We start from the raw sequence: 21,206 nt of genomic DNA, 5'->3' as shown, positions 1-21,206 counted from the left end.
GTGTTGGGGATGGCTGCGTCTGGTTAAACTACGGCAGACAGCCCTGGGGTAGTGTTGGGGATGGTTGCGTCTGGTTAAACTACGGCAGACAGTCCTGGGGTAGTGTTGGAGATGGTTGCGTCTGGTTAAACTACGGCAAGCAGTCCTGGGGTAGTGTTGGAGATGGTTGCGTCTGGTTAAACTACGGCAGACAGCCCTGGGGTAGTGTTGGGGATGGTTGCGTCTGGTTAAACTACGGCAGGCAGTCCTGGGGTAGTGTTGGGGATGGTTGCGTCTGGTTAAACTACGGCAAGCAGTCCTGGGGTAGTGTTGGGGATGGTTGCGTCTGGTTAAACTACGGCAGACAGTCCTGGGGTAGTGTTGGAGATGGTTGCGTCTGGTTAAACTACGGCAAGCAGCCCTGGGGTAGTGTTGGAGATGGTTGCGTCTGGTTAAACTACGGCAGACAGCCCTGGGGTAGTACTGGGGATGGTTGCGTCTGGTTAAACTACGGCAGACAGCCCTGGGGTAGTGTTGGAGATGGTTGCGTCTGGTTAAACTACGGCAGGCAGCCCTGGGGTAGTGTTGGGGATGGTTGCGTCTGCTTAAACTACGGCAGACAGCCCTAGGGTAGTGTTGGAGATGGTTGCGTCTGGTTAAACTACGGCAGACAGTCCTGGGGTAGTGTTGGAGATGGTTGCGTCTGGTTAAACTACGGCAGACAGCCCTGGGGTAGTACTGGGGATGGTTGCGTCTGGTTAAACTACGGCAGGCAGCCCTGGGGTAGTGTTGGGGATGGTTGCGTCTGGTTAAACTACGGCAGACAGCCCTGGGGTAGTGTTGGAGATGGTTGCGTCTGGTTAAACTACGGCAGACAGCCCTGGGGTAGTGTTGGGGATGGTTGCGTCTGGTTAAACTACGGCAGACAGTCCTGGGGTAGTGTTGGGGATGGTTGCGTCTGGTTAAACTACGGCAGACAGCCCTGGGGTAGTGTTGGGGATGGTTGCGTCTGGTTAAACTACGGCAGACAGCCCTGGGGTAGTGTTGGGGATGGTTGCGTCTGGTTAAACTACGGCAGACAGTCCTGGGGTAGTGTTGGAGATGATTGCGTCTGGTTAAACTACGGCAGACAGTCCTGGGGTAGTGTTGGGGATGGTTGCGTCTGGTTAAACTACGGCAGACAGTCCTGGGGTAGTGTTGGGGATGGTTGCGTCTGGTTAAACTACGGCAGACAGCCCTGGGGTAGTGTTGGGGATGGTTGCGTCTGGTTAAACTACGGCAGACAGCCCTGGGGTAGTACTGGGGATGGTTGCGTCTGGTTAAACTACGGCAGACAGCCCTGGGGTAGTGTTGGGGATGGTTGCGTCTGGTTAAACTACGGCAGACAGCCCTGGGGTAGTGTTGGGGATGGTTGCGTCTGGTTAAACTACGGCAAGCAGCCCTGGGGTAGTGTTGGGGATGGTTGCGTCTGGTTAAACTACGGCAAGCAGCCCTGGGGTAGTGTTGGGGATGGTTGCGTCTGGTTAAACTACGGCAGACAGCCCTGGGGTAGTGTTGGAGATGGTTGCGTCTGGTTAAACTACGGCAGACAGCCCTGGGGTAGTGTTGGGGATGGTTGCGTCTGGTTAAACTACGGCAGACAGCCCTGGGGTAGTGTTGGGGATGGTTGCGTCTGGTTAAACTACGGCAGACAGCCCTGGGGTAGTGTTGGGGATGGTTGCGTCTGGTTAAACTACGGCAGACAGCCCTGGGGTAGTGTTGGGAATGGTTGCGTCTGGTTAAACTACGGCAGACAGCCCTGGGGTAGTGTTGGGGATGGTTGCGTCTGGTTAAACTACGGCAGACAGCCCTGGGGTAGTGTTGGGGATGGTTGCGTCTGGTTAAACTACGGCAAGCAGTCCTGGGGTAGTGTTGGGGATGGTTGCGTCTGGTTAAACTACGGCAGACAGCCCTGGGGTAGTGTTGGGGATGGTTGCGTCTGGTTAAACTACGGCAGACAGCCCTGGGGTAGTGTTGGGGATGGTTGCGTCTGGTTAAACTACGGCAGACAGCCCTGGGGTAGTGTTGGGGATGGTTACGTCTGGTTAAACTACGGCAAGCAGTCCTGGGGTAGTGTTGGGGATGGTTGCGTCTGGTTAAACTACGGCAGACAGCCCTGGGGTAGTGTTGGGGATGGTTGCGTCTGGTTAAACTACGGCAGACAGTCCTGGGGTAGTGTTGGAGACGCCAGGTTCTGCACCCTATGCTGTGATCGAAAGTCACTTTCCCTCACGTTCTAAGTCAGGGTTGCTGTCTCGCAATCTCCGTGTGTGGACAGACCTTTCTTCATCCCATCGTTACTCTCCCTGTCGTGGATATTGTGATGCCTTTGTGTGTGGGAGACTTACCCCGTACGTATATGTGGGAGAGTGGCTCCTTCCACCCCGTGTGTGGGTGGGTGTCTACCCCGCGGTGTGATTTTTCGCTCCCCTCTCAGTTCAATTCTCCTGGCCCTGTGACTCCTCCTTTTGCCCTGTGTGTATAAGATACCATCACTGAGCTGTGTAAGTGGACGTCACTTCCTGTTGTGTGTGTAAAGTGTTGGTCCCCACTCCGAGTATGAGAACCCCTTTTCGCGACGATCTGTTTTCCCCCATTCCCCCCTCCTGTGTGCTCATTCCTCCTCTGTATGTGTTTTGGATAATTTCCGCAATGTGTTGGGACATCTACCCTCTGCCTCGTTGGTAATATTTTCCTCTCCATTCCCAGTGTGGTCCAAGTGAGCGCTGAGTTCTCGCCCCACCAGGTGCTCATCCTCCCAGTGAACGGTGTGTGGCAGTTCTTTAACAGGGAGATACATTTAAACGTTCGTTTCACAACTGATTTAATTTTAAACTAAATAATCTAGTGACGCAAGTGATGTGAGACTACGCACACTCGTAACTGAGTAATGCCAACCTGGGGCATCCGGAGTGAAAGTGATATCTGCCACTGACGAATTCGGACTGCAAAATGCAGGTCTTGTGGTAATTACCAGACTGTGGGAGATTGAGTTTATGGTCACTAATCGTCTGACATGGAACGTTCGTATGGTCATTAATGGTGTCACTGATAAACACTGCGGAAATACACAGTCTCCTCTCTCTCTCTCTCTCTCTCTCTCTCTCTCTCTCTCTCTCTCTCTCTCCATCACCCTCAGTTTATCTGATCTCACATATTGCAATTCCGAGGATCACGTTCCCGTTCTCAGTGCAAACTGATCACTGACGGAGCTGAACCTGAATGAAAGTAAACTGACGGGTGTAATCTGTCTCTGCGCCTCTGATAAATCTGAACTGTAAAACAGAGAAACTTCTGCAAATACCAGACTTTGAAACATTGTGTAAATTGTAACCGGATGTATGGAGATGGACTCATGATCAATGATTGTTTTAATAATAAGTAACAGCGATTACACCCTTTCGTGTGTCTCTGTGTTCTTCATCCCCTCCTCCCCCCCTCCACTCCCTCTTATCTCTAAGCTCTCGGTACAAACTCTAAGAGATAGACTTGGGTGGTAGTGAAATGGAAGACTCGCGAATGTGTCTTGTGTCCATGGCTATGAGAACAAGCAATGCAAGATACAGCAACTAATGACAGTATCAGTCTGTGAAAGATTGTGTTCAAATTGCCTGAAAGCTGGTATCATCAGTGATTGTATTGTTGATAGAGACTGGGAGTCTGCACCGCCTCCATCACCCTCTCTCTGTCTGTCTGAACTCCGGGGTGTACAGAAGCAAGCTCACCAATTCTTGCATCGAAAGTCTTGGCTCCGCTCCTTATAGAAAACCGCTCACTGAAAGAGCTGGATCTTGGATAAAACTCCTTCAGAGACCAATCTACCCCCGCTCTCCACCACCTCATACCCTCCCCAGCCTGGAACCAATCGGGTAGGTGTTTGTTTTAATATTTAACGGGGTAGTTCATCTCTGAATCCCTGGCTTTTTGTGAAGATTCACTTTTGGGAACTGATTTGAAATATACCCACATACACTGTTATTGATAGTGATATGCAATTTGTTTACTTCCTCTTTATTCTTCGAGCGGTTTCGGGCTCAACGGGAATCAGCTCATTCAAATCAAATGAATGAATTGAAATCGCTTTGAGAAGAGCTTGGATCAACGGTGGCCGTCTACTGCTGCCAGTTCACGAGAAAAGAAGGACAAACATTGTTCGGCAACAGAAGATTGCCCTGTGAATTCTCGTGTGTCCGAAACAGGCTGGCACGTACGGACCTGAATTGTCTACCAAAGCCAATTGGTCAAATGTCACATTCCAGAGGGATTTCAATCTTAACATGAAACAGGTTATGCAGAGGGTTTCATAAATTTATTCATTACATTATTCCGTCGTCGTGGCTATCCCTCGATGTCGAGGATGATGGTCTTCGTTCTGAAGAAGTGGGCCACCGAGCGAGACGCCTGTGCGTGTATTTGTATAACGTGTACTTGACGTTGCACTCCAAGAAGCACACGATACTTCACAAATCAACCAACTGACTCCAGTGGCGTGGAAACCACAACGATTGGAGCTGATGGATTTGTTGCAGCCTTCATCCGCCTTCACAGCCGTTGAGTTCGAAGTAACTTTGTCCGCCTGTTCCACCGTTGAGGTTTTGGTTGGATTGTTCTTTGTCAAGGACCTCACCCTCGACCTTACCGCCATGGGTGACCCTACCAGGAGCATAGCTCCAGACGGCATTGCTCTCCGGATCACAAGACCACACAAGCTTCTCCGCCGCGACAAGGTGACAATCCACGGAGAAGTAAATTATTCCGCACGTTAAAGGGATATTCTCAATGACCTCTGTACTTACTGATAAACTGCACTGTCGTCAGGGTTCGGAGACAATAGCCCCGATTTCTTACTCTATCAGAGTCTAACAAAAAACAATTTGGGAAATACATATCCGAGAGTTATTGATCTTATTGTTTGCTGTTTATTGGACGATTAATGTGGATAACAGGTCACTCCAGCTCAGCAGTACATGTTTAACCAGCGTCTCGATTTCTTTCTGTGACTCTCAATGGCTCCGATGAAACTTTCTGTTTAGAATCCAAAATCTTAAGACTACGTACTTCAAACCATTTTCTTTTTACAGGTAACAAATTAATATAATTACAATGCCACGAATAAACTATGTCAAGTGACAGCGCCACGCGAATTTAAAACCATTAATTCAATTTCATCTGCAGATTTCCTCGTGTTTGCGTTTTTAAGTTCAATTTCACTCCTGTTGTCAATGACAACTCAGGATCCTCGGGGAACAACAGGGAAAGGAACCGAACGCTACGCAGGACTGGAAGTTTTGGTTTAACTTACATTTTTATTGATCAATGACATAATAAACCTGCAGGGAAATATTATCAGCGTCTTCATCTGTTCTCTGAACTTAGTTTGTGTCACTGCATAAATACAGGTGTTTGTACAGGAACTGAGCCGGGTGAGTAGATTTCCGGTTTCAGAAACTATGTATGCGGTTGAGTAATAGTCGTGATCAGAACGCTTGCTGAAACCGACAATAAAATGATTCACAGCCGTTGTCAGACTGAGTAACATGAAGCTGCCCGATACACTGAAGAGTAAAATTATTGACTTTCTTCTGCTTTCCATTTCCGGGTCACGAGAATTCTCACTCCTGTGATTTCGGAATCCTTTTCGGGATTTGCTAGCCACCAGGATATGTCTAACTGTCAACCCATTAACTAGAAACATTAAGCCAAAGGCGCACACTGTACCTAGGAAAACCTTAAATCGGGTGAACGCGACAAATGCTGGCGACCTCATGACAGCCAAACTAAAGGCAATACCCCATGAAATACTGTCAATTCTTCGCAGAGGCTGAAATACAAACAAATAGGGGATATTCTCCAAGGAAATCAGGATCAGAATTACTACTGCAAGGATTCTCACAGTTTTCACTCTGCAGTACTTTGCTTTAAACTTCTGACAACACATTGCAACATACCGGTCAAAGGTAAAGGCGACTGTGTACCACTTTGACAGATCCAGACTGACTATTATCAGATACGAAATGGCGACAAGGAAGCTGGTGTAATGCAGAAAGGTCTGTGGCAGACGGGGAATTAAAATTTCCTGCAGAACGACATGGATGACGATGACGGATAAATCTGACACGGCCATGATCATCATGTAGGCGCAGATACATTCAGAAAGTCCGCAATTTCGCCGGGAGAGAATGATAATTGTCAGCAGGTTCGCTGTACAAAATAATTAAAATAAGTCAGTAAGTGAGCAGATATCCCCTGTCCCTGCTGCTTAAGTGTTAGCCATTCCCAACTGTTTTAATGCCTTGGAGCCTTACCACTTACCGTGGACCCGAGGTCAGGACACTCTGTCTCTCCAGCTAAACTCATACAGACCAGTGTCATTTGGCGGCGTCACGGCACAAAGAACAAGACATTACCAAACACCGATAACTCCTGAACAGTTATGTGTTGGTCAAGTATATGAGCATATCTCTGAGTTGAGACAATGACGCAACACTCGGAGTGGATCGGGGCGAATCCTTAGACTTGCTGGACCGAGCCAGATGAATGGTTCCCCTACGTGCAGGGAAAGGAAAGAGACTGTATTTGTTCATTCATTAACAACAGTGGACCTTCACAGTGGACTCCATTTTGTGCGGCGTGTTTATCGTTCCACCGGATCCACGAGGTAGTGAGGAATGAGGAGAACTAGTGAGACAGAACTCACATGAAAATCAGACCAGTAAGAAGGGCTTTTCGCTTTCAATGCTCAATAGTGATCAGAAAGCTGTCTGAAACATCGGGAACAACAGGAATTCTGCAGATGCTGGAAATTCAAGCAACACACATCAAAGTTGCTGGTGAACGCAGCAGGCCAGGCAGCATCTCTAGGAAGAGGTGCAGTCGACGTTTCAGGCGGTTTGGCGTCACTATTAAGAACGGGCATTATTTCTCAAAATAATACTAAAGAAATTTATGTTTCTCTGGTTTCGGTGGCGAAACCAGAGATTTGTGGCGAGAAAGCAGATGATGTTGCAGAGATGACCCTGCCCCATTGAATTCGTAACCATTTGGTGCACCGGTGGACCACAGAGAGATCCTCGGCACAAAATCTCCAAATATCACAGATCAGACTGCTCCGGTTAAAGTACTGCATGCACAGTCGAAGGAAATAGCACGTTTACAATAAATCTGCTCAGGGTTTGACGCCCAGCACAAAAGCTCCCTTACTGAATGGTCTGTTGTCGGTTTCAGGGTCGTGGACTGGCTGCTGTACTCATGCTCTGCACAAGTCGATGGCTCTGCACCGCCCACCTCTCCCCGCATTTAACAACTTTAAATGCGGTACAATGCGACGTAAAATTTGTACCCACTGCAAAGCAGAGAGAAAAAAAAACACCGAGTTGCGAAATGGTCAGAAGCTGCGAGACAATGCGTAACTTACCGGGCAAAGCAAAGATCGCTAGAATCGGATAATAAACGTCATTCACCTGCTGGATCGGGGCGCCACTCATATTTGAATTATGCTTGATTTTGATTCCGTCTTGTAGTTCACCTCAGAGTATGAATGAGATCTGGAAAGCCTCCCGTTTTATAGAAATCCAGAGTCCTCAGGAGGGAAAAGGTTGTGCTCAACGGGTGTTAGTGACAGCCACTGAACAAACAAGAGGCGATGTTCCGCTCCACTGAGACCGGGTAAACAATGTCCGATGGAGCAGATGATTCACATTCCACAACGGATCATACCGCAGAGTAAGTGACGTCCTGCAAGAACGGCCGATAGTAAGATAATTGCACAAACCATCGGTCAGCGCCTCCCGATTGAAAACTAATGAGCCTTTTCAGTTTGGTAACACCCTCCCTCCACTACGCCACTTTATGTCCAGTTAGTGTTGATCGATCCCACTGTTTCCTTCTTGCCGCTTGTCCAGAATCTGCAAACTTATTCACTGAGAGTCCGCTGTATTTAGATGCTTTGCAGGAACAAGTGATGGATGATTACACACTATGATTGTGACCACATGATACTGGTCGGTGAACAACTCGATCTGAAGGGCATCGATAATATTTCTAGAATACAACACATTCAGCTTTCCAACAGTTAGAACGTGACTGAGAATGGATGCGTGTCTCATTAAGAGAAGTGGCTCGAGTCTGGCCTTGCGGGTGGTCGTTGACCCTCGTACCTTTGGCCATGCAAAGGTAAGAGAAAAGGAAACGGAAATAACAATCGGCCACTCAGGATCTTAATCCTGTTTAACATAATGAACCTACTGATCTAATCTTGTTCTCGGTTCGAATGACGGAGTGGGATTATTGGCTTTGCTCTGTCAGCCGTAAAGTTATATATGCTCGTTCCTGTGCCGTGATCAAACAGAGTTATGGGGTTAAAAAACAGCAGCAGATCTTTGACCAAACTCTTCTATGATTCATCAAGGTGCCCATCTAAACTCGACCCACACAGCCGTCTAAACCTTTCCAATATATGTAGTCTTGCAACAGTCTTTAAATGCTGTTATTGTTCCTGCCTCAGTCTCTTTTCCTGATTGCTCATTCAATATAGATATTACCCAATGTTATCAAACCTGGTTGAGGAAAAATTCTGAATGCATTCAACTTATCAAATCTCAACATGATCATACAATTCACTAAGATCACTTCTCATTCTCCTCAGCTCCAATCAATAGTATCTTAGCTGTTGAGCTTCTCGCAGTCCCTTCAGTCGGAACAACATGCTCAGAAACTGCAAATGTACCACTTAAAAAAATAAGACAATCTTACATATAGCAGGCTGGTTAAGGCTGAACATAAAACTCCAATATGTCCTCACTAGCGTATGAACATTTGGACCCCAAACCTACCAACTCATGCATTACAACGTGCCAAAAGCCTTCTTTATCTGTCTGTCTATATGTGACAGCACTCTTAGGGAAACATACACTTGAACTTTTTCTGTTTGCAGCACTCACCATGACACTATGATCACCATGCATATCTTACTGCGACTTTCCAAAATGCAGCTTAACTGCATTAAACCCCATTTGTCATTCATCGACATATTTATTCCACTGAGCATGATGATATTGTAATTTTGGCCCATTGAGCACAATCATCAGCATGTTGCCCTGTTGATAAGATCTCCGAAGCAATTTAAATATAACCACATTTTGAGATTAATGTTGACGGGGCCGCTACGCAGCACAGTGCGGCAACTAGAGCTCTCACTTAACAGCGCCAGCGAGCTGAGTTCGATCGTGACCTCTCTTCTGCCGGTTTGGATGATTGATTTTCTAAACAACAAAGAGCAAAGGTCTCGGCGATAATTATCCTTAATACTGGTGTCCTGTAACCCCGTGCTCTCAGCCTCTTAATTCCCACCCACCCCATACACTCAGAACTGTGCGTCTCAGATTTGACTCCATCTGCATTGACATATTGGCCTAAGATACCACTGTAGCCGGTATGACTTGAAGTAGCGACGAGAAGAAGCTCGGAATGAGATTGTGGACCTGAAGTACAGGGAGAAAATGGAGAACTTCGTGGGCTGGTGGAAGGAGAACACATCAACACAATGTAAGCAAAACGAAACAGCTGGCAACTTAACTTCAAGAAACGGGATTGAGAACACAGCTTCTTCTATTAGAATGGCTCTAACGTGTAGATGGATAAAAACTCAAGTTGAAATGTGTAAAAAAGAAGAACAGCAAGGAAAGATAACGCCAGTAGATTCTGGAGACCCAGACAACTACTTCCAATTCCTCCACGAAATAGATTACTTCGTTTCTCTTATGTCTTTCCTTTCCTCTCAAGATGCTTCTGCCTCGGACGGAGTCAGTGATCTGCAGTTCAAGCTACGGTTATTCACAAGCGGAGGGTTTTCGGACCAACTGTGCGGCCTGGCGATTTGCTGTCTCCAGGAACGGCCTGGAAGACGTGCGCCCTCGGGGATAGCAGGACGGAAGACTCAGAGCGGTTCGGTGGAGGTCATGGCTCCTTGCCGATTTTGCCGACCGAAGCGTCTAGACCGGAAGACCGTTGTGAGCTGGTTTCCCTATCACAACCTGCAATCGAAGGAAGGCTCCCAAGCTCGAGCATTCCCAAACACTCGCTACCCCTCTCTCTTTCGATACAGAGGGAGAACCTGTCGGTTCTTGAGATTAGGGATTGGAGAAGCGACCTAGTAGTTTGTCGCATCGGAAGAGCAAGTTGCATGTCTCCATTGGAGTTTGGACTGGATCGGCCTCTCTCTTCCTCACTGGGGGAGGGAGGGAGGGAGAGAGAGAGAGAGAGAGAGAGAGAGAGAGAGAGAGAGAGAGAGAGAGAGAGAGAGAGAGAGAGAGAGAGAGAGATTGAGATTTTTCTGCCCAGTCGTTTTGATAGAGTCTGGATCGACCACCTTTGCGTCTTGACCTATTTCTCACATGGTGGGGTGAGAGAATTGCTGCTTCTGTTGGTGCGGGTGTCGGGTGGAGGAGGGTGTCATGCTCTGTGAAGGCCGGGGTGCGGTTAGCTTCGGAGATTTGTTCGTTTTATCATTTATTCTACTGGGGTTCTTGTTTCGTTAGCGTATATTGTACAGATACTCTGATATTAAATTGATTTTTGAAGCTTCAAACAATTTCTCCCGTCCCGTTAATTAGAAGCTCCGAGTAAAAATCCTACCTGTACTAATAATTCACAAGCAGAAGGATTTCAGCAGACTATATGTATTGCTTTCCTTACCCAAGCAATGCAAAATTCAAACTATTCGGATGTATTGCAGCTTGGTCTGTCATTGCTCCACCCAAAGCAGCATGAAATTACAGATAGCTATGGTTACGTATATTCCACGAAAATCAGCCTCTCTTCTATTTACATAGTTTTTTTTTTATTTTCTGGAGATCGAGCACGTAATAGGCTCCGCCGGATCACCAAGTGGCGCCGACCAGGGAGGCTCCAATTTAACCCTCGGCTATTCACAGGGCAACTTAAAGTGACGAATTAATCTACCGTCGCTTTAACAGTTACACTATCCTGCCGCTCTGTTGACCCTGTCTGCACGTTCTATTCTCCCTAAGTAAGAGCAGTCCGTTCACCTTGCTATTTCTCTCTTCAAACCCCCTTCTCCCCACGACGACCACAACCTTTCATCTAACAGATGACACAAAATGTCTGTTTCGCTGTTGTAAGGCACTCGGTTGGACGTGTTGTGCGATGAAAATGAGCTCTGGGATCTCTCAATATCCCTCAATATGACCCTTGCAGTTTACTTATTCTCCTTCTCTACACATTCAGCTGGAACTCTCATTGTTTACATTTTGCCTCTCCAAGTGTCCGTACTCAATGCTTTTGACATTTGTACAGGTTCATTTATCAGAAAAAGATAGAAGATTATGAGACAAGCCTTGATAAAAGGATGACCTTGCATAAAAATTAAGTGTCGAACCACTTCATGAAAATTTTGACCTCCGTTACAGAAGAACTTGAACCAGCCGCAGTCACTGTGCTAGTGTTGGACACCTCTGAATATTATTAATTCTTGAACTATGATAGATACCTGCAGCCTGCGCTATTTAGCCACTAGTGTCAATTCGTCACGGCAACAATGTGAAAAAGATTTCCGCCAGCGCTTCAAATTCAGATTGAATTTACGATGATTAGGTTTGCAGAGGCCGGACAGTCAGTAAGACAAGGATCAAAAGGATTCGGGAAACAATGCGATGTTGAGGAAAGCGAGGTAAACCTGAAGGATCTATCAGTTTTACTACTGAGAGGTGCTGAGCGATCGATTGCATTTTTCTCTGATATTCTGTTGTAAAGTATAGGTGCTTCCATCGGTTTAAATATAAGCGTGCTCAGTACCTGTGAGAGGGTTTAGATATGTCCTCTTGGATTGACCACTTGCAATATTACAGTGAAATCTCCACTAGCATTCGCAGAGTGTTATCGTCACTCATGTTGGCAGAGGCCCCGACTCCATTGCCACTTATGTTGAAATGAACCGTAATTGATAATGTTAGGCAAGGACCAGCAGACAAAGTTAGGTTGGAAGCATAAGAATAAATGCTAGAGAGGATTAACCCTTTAAGTAAAGAAGGAATATCAGTAGAAAAAAACAATTCATCACCGATAATCGCCAGAGTGTAAACCAGATCGAATTACAGAACGGGGGATTGAAGTGTTCATTCTTTCTGCAGTACACGATATTCTTTGAGGCCATGGCGTATATGATGCTCATCAGTCTGGATCTGTCAAAGTGGTACCAGCGCCTTCACTTTATGTTGCTATGTGTTGTCCAAAGTATAGCAGAGTGAAAGTTTTGAGAGTGTTTTCAGCATTAATTCTGATCCTACTTTCTTTAGAGAACATCCCCCGTCTGTTTGTATATCAATCTCTGCGAATAACTGGAAACAGCTCATAAGCTGTTGGCTTTAAACTGGGTGTCATAAGCTCGCCAGAATTTGTCGCGTTCACCCGATTCAAAGCTTTCCTGGGTTCACAAGGTTCTATTTAATGGGTTGACAGGGATTCCAGCGTCACAAAAGTGAAATTATCGTGACACAGATAGAGAAAGCAAAGGAAATTGCATAATTTTACTCCTCAGTCTATCGGGTTGCTTCATATTACTCAGTTTAGCAAGGTTCTCTGATTTCAACGTGCTTTCTGATCGCGACTATTATTCGTCCGTATTTGTCCCTGCTCACAACAAATATCAGCGCACCGGCCTGAAATCCTGTATAAGCACCTGTATTTATGCTGTGGACCAAACTAAATTCAGGGGGGAGCTGAATTTCGATAATGTCTCCTTGTAGGATTATTCTGGTATTGACCAAGAAGCTGTAAGGCAAGCCAAGCCAACCTGTCGTACGTTGTACTCGTTCTCATTCCAAGCTCGCTGTTCCAGCAGGCAGAATTCTGAACGGAATGGAATTTGTTATCAACAAAATGGGTTTAATGTCACGTTCTGCAGTTAATTGACATTTTTTTGTATTTTAAAATTCAAATGGCTGAATGTGCAGAATCGCATGATTTTAGACTCTAGACCAGAAGTTCCATCAGGAATTTCAGCTTTTATGTTGTAAACTATTTGAACCATCTCACTCTCTGGACAACAGGGCCGTCTGTCCCACAGACTCTGTCGTCATTTATTTATAAAAAAACACAATGATGTGTGGTCCCAGTTGCGTAATGGTTATTGAGAAAATAATCTCGTTTTCCATTTCAGAGCATTTCAATGTTCCTCGCAATTATATTCTGTGAATCAGATCTGGAGAACTGGCTGCCTGATTTATTTCCCCGTCATTGGAGTCAGATATGACGTGTTATAGCACTGAAATTGACACTTCACACCGATCGTCCGTCCAACAAGATACGGTATCTACCTGTTGAGTCCCGTATGGTTGTATTTTACCCAAGTATTATCCAGACATTCCTGTATATGTGCATGTCCGTATGTCTACTAACCTTCAGTATTTGGTTCTGGTGACGTATTCCGCAGAATCACGATGTCTGCGTTGGGGAAAAAAAAATCATCTTGCACTTCAAGTTCCCGTTACTACCTTGCCTTCTGAACGTAAATGTCTGGACGCTTGTTTTAGACATCACTGTGTTGAATGAAATACTTCACTTTCTAACCTATGTACGTCCATGGAATATTATAAAATTATTAATATCCACCTGCCAGCCGCCTTCGCTGAGATGAAAATAGCCCCACCTCCCCTTGTTCTACGAGACTTCCAGTCCCGGCAATAATTCTGCGATTCTTTCGGGACCTGCACAAGTTAATTAGATCTTTTCTGGAATATTTATGAATGAGATCTGCCGATATGCTACTCGTATGCCACTGGGACAGTCCGGGTTCCCTGTCCGCCGCGAGTGGAACTAAGTCGGCCGTTCCACTGAAACTGTGCTGTTCTGTCCGATGTGTTTCCCTCTGTCAGAAAGACCAGATGTAAGCGTATGAAGCAGTTTATGATCTATATCCCTTTGATCCAAAACATTAAAATGTCCCTTGTCCTCCAGCTGTGAGTTCAGGTTTGGGAATGAACGAGTTTGTTGTCGCGGAATGCAATTGACCACAGCTCACTGATGGAAGAAAGAAAGTTTATCAAAGAATCGAGCGACGAGAATGGATGGATTGAGAAGGGCCAATGATAGACAGTCAAACCCAGAATTCGGAACCAAATGTGCAACTGATGGAAGCAATGATGAAAATTCGATTCTGCTACCTTCCCCGTCCAAGAACCACATTAACCACTACCAGGGTTTGAAGCATAACAGAGTTACAGGCAGAATGTCACAAGAAGCCGATGATACGCCTGTTTTCTGGCTGACTTGGCATATGAACAAGTGAATATGGGCATTTTGTTTCGGATGTCTGAGTGCCTTGAGAAAAGGCTCGCTTTGTAGGACGGATTAGATGCCACCACCGGAACCCACACTCTTTGGGATTAGATTACACGGGTCAGAAAATACCGAGAAAACATGTCTATGTAACATGAGTCAGAATGCAGCTCTGGCGCACCGCACTAAATTCTTCGTAGACAGTGTGTATGGGTAGCGAGTCGCCGTTCCCGATGCCTAACCATTCACTACCGACAGACAGTCGTTTCAGAATAAATTGATTCTATCTTTGCGGGAGTGTACAGTAGGGATAGGTACATCTGTGTCAGGGCCGACATGAGGAATGACCGTAGCGGAGGCTGTGAATACACCTGCTCAGCTGGTGGACGAGTACAGTTTTAAGCTAAAGGCCCCAAGAAGCGAAATCAAATGCATGGTGAATGAATAATAGGAAATAGTACAGATAAAAAGTTAAATTTCCAGCAGGGAAATGTTCATTTTTCTGTTAAACGCCAAGGCAGACAACAATAAAATTGGTCGCATTCTGATTTGGACTATATATACCCACTGAGGAAAAGACTCCGGACGCCGACAGTGGTGGAGAATGAAAACGACTCGGCTCAATCAGAAACCACGAAGGTGAGGGGACGTTTATCCATGGATTTGCAAAACATTATCTGTAAATGATGTAATCCTTGCATAATTCTTACGTCACAATGCATTAATTTGAATATTTTGCATGCAGTTTACGCAAGTACTGATGTGCTTATCTTATCCCTGTGCCAAGACAGGGAGTTCGGAATAATAAAGGGCCACCAACTATCCGTGCCACTCAGCGACACATAGTTTAGTGTGAACTGTAGTCAACAAATCAAAGTGGCGCAATGTAATTCAACAATTAAAATGACCTGTCTTCTAGCATCTCCTAGGCCGAGAAAGCAGGCTCGCTTAGGAAACAAGTAGATCGTGAGGCTGTGAATTACATAATCTGAAAAATGCGTGAATGTGTTCGGGTATGATAAGCGTGTTTACGGCAGGAAGGTAGTTCTGACCGACGTTGTCTCTGTGTGAGTGAAGACAGCTGTTTTCTTATTGTAATTGCTAGATGGGTGTGTTATTAAAAATGATTCAAGTACAGGCCGTTTCAATGTATGTGCGTAACCTATAATCGAGCTCACGGGACTTCAGCTCCGCTGCTCCGTTCCTCCAGGCTAAAGAACTTTTTAGCGCCTACGTTGTTCGAAAAGCAACTACAGGAGGTAAACTTACCTTCAAACACCGAGCCCGCCGCCCTCAAGTCAGAGCTCTTCAAGAGCATTTCTCACTGTTGTCTAAACGTGACGGAAAAATCAGCCGATGTGACCTTCATGGACGCATGGTTCCACCTAAAATCTATTCCCAGAATTTCCTTTCCAGCTCGAACGTTTCCATTAACTCCTCGGCTCTTCTGATTTAGTTCCTTAATAAGCTCAAAGGAACCAGATCTGTTTTGCTAACGAGCTCACAGTGTAGCGAGGACCCAGTAATCAGTCCCAGGACTAGCAATAACGCATCATTTCAACTCTGACACAAGCACGAGGAAATCTGCAGATGCTGGAATTTCAAGCAACACGCATCAAAGTTGCTGGTGAATGCAGCAGGCCAGGCAGCATCTCTAGGAAGAGGTACAGTCGACGTTTCAGGCCGAGACCCTTCGTCAGGACTAACTGAATGAAGAGCTAGTAAGAGATTTGAAAGTGGGAGGGGGAGGGGGAGATCTAAAATGATCGGAGAAGACAGGAGGAGGAGGGATGGAGCAAAGAGCTTGACAGGTGATTGGCAAAAGGGATATGAGAGGATCATGGGACAGGAGGCCTAGGGAGAAAGAAAGGGGGGGAGGACCCAGAGGATGGGCAAGAGGTATAGTGAGAAGGACGGAGGGAGAAAAAGGAGAGAGAGAAAATGAATGTGTGTATATAAATAAATAACGGATGGGGTACGAGGGGGAGGTGCCCTCAAGTTTACCTGGACCATTTCCGACACCTCTCTCCACTTTCTAGAGCTTTCCGCCTCTATCTCTGGAGGCAGCTTATCTACTGATATCTACTATAAGTCCACTGCCTCTCACAGCTATCTGGACTATTCGACTTCTCACCCTGTCTCTTGCAACAATGCCATCCCCTTCTCGCAATTCCTCCGTCTCCGCCGCATCTGCTCTCAGGATGAGGCTTTTCATTCCAGGACGAGGGAGATGTCCTCCTTTTTTAAAGAAAGGGGCTTCCCTTCCTCCACCATCAATTCTGCTCTCAAACGAATCTCCCCCATTTCACGCACATCTGCTCTCACTCCATCTTCCCGCCACCCCACTAGGAATAGGGTTCTGTTGGTCCTCACCTACCACCCCACCAGCCTCCGGGTCCAACATATTATCCTCTGTAACTTCCACCACCTCCAACATGATCCCAACACTAAGCACATCTTTCCCTCCACCCACCCCCCTGCTTTCCGCAGGGATCGCCCCCTACGCGACTCTCTTGTCCATTCGTACCCCCCCCCCCATCCCTCCCCACCGATCTCCCTCCTGGCACTTATCCTTGTAAGCGGAAAAATTGTTACACATGCCCTTACACTTCCTCCCTTACCACCATTCAGGGCCCCAGACAGTCCTTCCAGGTGTGGCGACACTTCACCTGTGAGTCGGCTGGGGTGATATACTGCGTCCGGTGCTCCCGATGTGGACTTCTATATATTGGTGAGACCCGACGCAGACTGGGAGATCCTTTCGCTGAACACCTACGCTCTGTCCGCTGGAGAAAGCAGGATCTCCCAGTGTCGTACTCGATCCGACCTGATGCAATAGCAATTGTACCACAAGTACACTAACACGCGTAATTCTTTTCAAACCTTCATTCTTTACTCAGAGCGTGCTATGGGGGAAGTTACAGACTGATCTCCCAAAAGAGTCAGTCCAGACACTGACCCCGAATTACACAGTTCTCCACAATCTATAACATTGATCAGGTAGCAGGAAATCTTACGATTACAAGTTTAGATAATATTAGAATCATTTCAATCACATGCTGAGATACAATTAGATGTAAGATAATTAGTTATAATTGCTATAAGCCAAAGCTAGCCCATGAGTTCCTCATTCGGATTCTTCCCCTTTTCTCCGGAACATTCTAGCCCCTACACTATACTTCCCATATTTAGCTCTACCTTGAGCTGCTTCTGCAAGATCAGATAGTTCCTGATTTGAGCCTTTGCCTGTCTTTAGAGGACAATGACTAGTACGTCACCGGTTGCTGGGTAAAGCTTATTTTTGACTGTCCAAAACACTAAGCTAAGGCGCCCACAAGGTGATTGACCATTAATTAATCATTGCCTCTGTTTTTCTCCCATTTACCTGTCCCTTCATTCTATCATTCCTCCTTTTTATTACTTTATGATGAACAATTAAACAGGGACCAAGCGAAGCATCATCAGTCTCTCCGTGCAAAGTCATCAGCCAGCATTCAGGCAGGTCATCATCACACAGCAGGCAATAACTATAACAATAAGAATAATCAGCCCATGCAGCAAATAAGATGCCCATGATCCTCCCTGTAACCATCCTAACCAGCCGTCCCCCTTCCCCGAACCTTGGCTGAAATCATCCAATTGTTTCTTCATTGACTGAATGGCATGGGTCACGTTGTATGATTCGTCAGTGACATGGGTGATACATTTGTCTCTGATTATTACGCACACCCCTCCCTGTGGGGGCAACTGATAGTCCACTGCATACCTGGTCTTTTGTGCGTAAAGCCGCAACTCTACCAGTTCTCTGCTAACAGCCTCCAGACCTTCCATTGTACTGTTCCCCAATGCCGCCAGCCAACAAATAATGTATTTGTGGTTCATCGTTGCCATGGTTCCTGCCGAACTCCCTAGAGAGAGAGCGCTCTCAGGAACCCATAGCCCACAGAAGAGCCCAGAGCGACGGGACTCCTCCAGTCAGCACAGAATTCCTTACTCACGGCTCGAGCTGTCAGTCGCCGTCGAACGTGGGCAACCTGAGGTCAGGGAACAGAAAGTGGTCCGATCGTTCCCATTGCAAAGAGGTTAGGCAGTGTGATGGTAGCTGGAGCATAGGTGCCATTGAACAATAACACATATCCTCTCTTGGCCCTGTAGCAAGTAATTCTGTAACTTACTATTTTATCATACGACAAGTGCTTCTGAAGATTTAGGAAAGATTATTCAAAAGTCTCTGAACCTGCTGACACACGAGTCCCATTGCAATATCCACACACAAACTGAGTTCCCTTAGAGAGGGGCACGCATTGTTCGTGGATACATTCACAAGAGAATATTCCCTGGATTATCTTACATCGGCGGTCCGGACAATGTTTCTTCAGGCAAGGTATCTCCCTGGGTACCCTGGCAAGGACGCATCCCTCCCCTTCTCCTGCAAAACAGAAGGGATAATTCCCAATGCCCTTACCCGCATTCTTATTCCCCACTCCCCAACGACACTTTCCCCTGAACCCCCTTTACATCCAGCCCCTGATCTATCCTCCACTATTAAGTCATCTTCTGCCCAATTTAGGACTGATGGGTTATCAACAAACAATGCTTCTCCAGATTGTACCAAAGCATAACATGCAGTACGGCTTCCATGCAAACTCATGTGAGCTTTATAAAAGAAATGTCCTCCAGGCTTCATGCCACGGGGGCAATTATAACAGCGAAAAGTCGAATAACAGTCTTTAGTCCACCTGCGGAGCCCATCGTTTGCAATCACTTAGGTGGATCCAGCGGCTGTGCTTTCGAACCTTAACGGCCGTCGGTGTTTGCAGTGGTATCTGGAATGGCCCTTTCCACCGGGGTCCAAGCTTGGAGCGCTCCCAATCCCGGATCAGTACCAAATCTCCAATTTTCAACTCCGGCCACTCTGTTCCCTGACCTCCAGGCTCCTTAAGGGTATTCTGTACTTGGGAGTGAAGAAACTTTAGAGAGGATATTAGTTGGCGAAAGTACTTCTGCAATTCGTCCCCCATGACATTTAGATCAATTTGGGCGGGAGGCTGCATGTCAGCGTCCCACGGGGTCCTCCTTCCAGGACGCCCATAAACAATTTCAGCTGCAGATATCCCTGTAGTGGAGTACGGGGTAATTCTCATATGGTATAAAGCCAGCGGAAGAACCTTCAGCCAACTCAGTCCGGTTTCGGACATTAACTTAGACAGCTTGTTTATCAGGGTGCCGTTGGCCCGTTCCACTGTTCCTGCAGCCTTCGGGTGGTCAGCACAATGAAACTGCGGTTCGATGCTCAGCACCTCGCATAGTTCCTTATTTATATTTCCTGCAAAGTGAGAGCCATTATCCGAAATTATTTGTCTGGGCACTCCGAATCTCGGTATAATCTCTGTCAGCAACGACCTTACCACCGTGGAAGCTTTATTATTGGTGGTCGGAAAAGCTCAATCTATCAACTGAACGCATCTACAATCGCTAAACAATGCTTATAACAGTGTACACGTGGTACTTCGATAAAATCAAGCTGAATACATTCAAAAGGACCACTTGGCAAGGGGTTTTCCCTGCGGCACACTTTACTCCCCTTCCCGCGTTTGTCTTTTGGCAAATCAAACAGGCTTGTATTTTTGCTGCAGCAGCTTCCCCCAGCCTGGGGTGTCACCATGTACGGAGCAAAATATTACTCATTCCGCCCTTGCCAAGGTGGGTGTCCGTATGCAAGCAATCGAGCATCATAGGCAGCAATGCATCAGGAATACAGACCTGGACAACTGGGGTATGCCAGAAGCCCGTGGACACCGAATGCGCACATCCCTGTGTCTTGCAAAGTTGTTTTTTTTTTCTGAATCAGGGGCGTCCCCCTGGAGTCTTTGAACTGTAGCCCTGTCTGCAGAACACAGCGCTCGTGGTGTTTTAGTCAGGGTGAAGGCCTATCGCTCTGCAGTTAAACTATCGCAGTTGCCTCCTGCGCAGCCTGCTTGGCTGCCAAATCGGCCCTGTTATTTCCTTTAGTCACTGCAGATTCATCTTTTAGATGAGCAGAACATTCAATAATGGCTAATTTTTCGCGGGGGGGGGGGAGTATGGCCTGAAGGAGGTTCCTTACATACATGACATTCTGGATGGGGGTCCCGGAGCGGGTGAGGAACCCTCGTGGCGCCCAGAGCTGTCCAAGGTCATGGGCCACCCCAAATGCGGAGCGGGAATCTGTGTAAACATTGGCCTTTTTGTCCTTGGCTAAGATGCAGACTCGTATGACAGCAACAAGCTCTGCCTTTTGGGCAGAAACTGGGGGCTGGAGAGTGCCACTCTGGAGCGTGCGGTCGTCGTCGGCAACGGCGTAGCCGCAGAGGCGCTCCCCTGTCTCAGAGACCGTGAAATGTCATCCACGTACAAAGTGAGCTGTGGCCCCTGGAATAGCTGCATCTGAGAGGTCGGGACGCGGTTAGGTGAGAAAATAGTTCCATAGCAAATAGTCATGAGGAGGCTCAGTCAACGCAACGGAGGCCGTCTCTAAAAATGCAGCAGGGTTTACGGTATCACAGTATGCAAAGTTGAGGAGTGGGTGATTAAGTAATGCTATTTCATAACGGCTTAGTCTGGACTGAGTAAGATGTTGGGTTTGGTGGGTGGTCAGTAGCGCTACAATGGTATGGGACGAGTACACTGTAACTGGCTGTTGGAGGGTGATGTTGGAAACAGCCGTAACTAGGCAGTAAACGGCCGGGAGCGTCTGCGAACAGGGGGGTAATCCCTGCGCTACGGGGTTTAACTTAGTGGAATAATAGGCACCGGGCCTGCGTCTATCTCCATTAATCTGAGTGAGCACTGCGGTGGCGCAGCCATCAAAAACATTCACAAAAAGCTGGAACGGACGAGCCGAAGCTCTCGAGAGG

Source organism: Mobula birostris, chromosome 13 (assembly GCF_030028105.1).
Source record: "Mobula birostris isolate sMobBir1 chromosome 13, sMobBir1.hap1, whole genome shotgun sequence".
NCBI classification, from domain to species: Eukaryota; Metazoa; Chordata; class Chondrichthyes; order Myliobatiformes; family Myliobatidae; genus Mobula; species Mobula birostris.
Note: the sequence above shows the minus strand (reverse complement) of the source record.